Raw genomic sequence first — 992 nt, 5'->3', positions numbered from 1 at the left:
TGGCCCGTGTGACACAGCCGCGCGCGCGCTTTCCTACGACACTCGACCGCCGGGCTCCCTCGGCCTGGGAGGCACTCTCGGGGCAGGGGGCCACCGCAGCCCCCTTTAGGTGGCTTCGTACACCTCTTGAACATGGCGCCCGGCCGCTCGGAGAGCGGGGTCTACCCGGGCAGACAGCCTGTCGGCCCCGCGGCCTGGGCAGGCGGAGCGGGTACTCTTGCGCTCGGGGGCTCTGCTCGGCCCGGAGAGTTGGGTGCGGGGCGCCGTCGCCTCGCTGGAACCAGGGGCGTTGTGACGTTCGCACGCGCCTAGCCGCCGCCAGGACAGGCCGGAAAGGTTGAGCTGCATACGGATCTAAGCCGTTGCCCAAACTAACTCTGGCCCGTGTGACCGACACAGCCGCGCACGCGCTTTCCTACGACACTCGACCGCCTGGCTCCCCTCGGCCTGGGAGGCACTCTCGGGGCGGGGGGCACCGCAGCCCCCCCAAAGGTGGCTTCGTACACCTCTTGAACGTTGGGGCCCGGCCGCTCGGAGAGCGGGGTCTACCCGGGCAGACAGCCTGTCGGCCCCGCGGCCTGGACAGGCGGAGTGGGGACAAGCCAAGGCTACCGGCGGGCCTCGGACGGCCAGGGGTGGAAGGGCTCCACCTCAAGGTGGCTTCGTACACCTCTTGAACGTTGGGGCCCGGCCGCTCGGAGAGCGGGGTCTACCCGGGCAGACAGCCTGCTGGCCCCGCGGCCTGGACAGGCGGAGCGGGGAACCTTGCGCTCGGGGGCTCTGCTCGGCCCAGAGAGTGGGGTGCGGGGCGCCGTCGCCTCGCTGGAACCAGGGGCGTCGTGCCATTCGCGCGCGCGCGCCTAGCCGCCGCCAGAACAGGCCGGAAAGGATGAGCTTCATACGGATCTAAGCCGTTGCCCAAACTACCTCTGGCCCCTGTGACCGACACAGCCGTGGCACGCGCTTTCCTACGACACTCGACCGCCGGGCTC

Source organism: Eleutherodactylus coqui, unplaced genomic scaffold, assembly GCF_035609145.1.
Source record: "Eleutherodactylus coqui strain aEleCoq1 unplaced genomic scaffold, aEleCoq1.hap1 HAP1_SCAFFOLD_917, whole genome shotgun sequence".
In the NCBI taxonomy this organism is placed as follows: Eukaryota; Metazoa; Chordata; class Amphibia; order Anura; family Eleutherodactylidae; genus Eleutherodactylus; species Eleutherodactylus coqui.
This window is presented reverse-complemented; position numbering follows the sequence as displayed.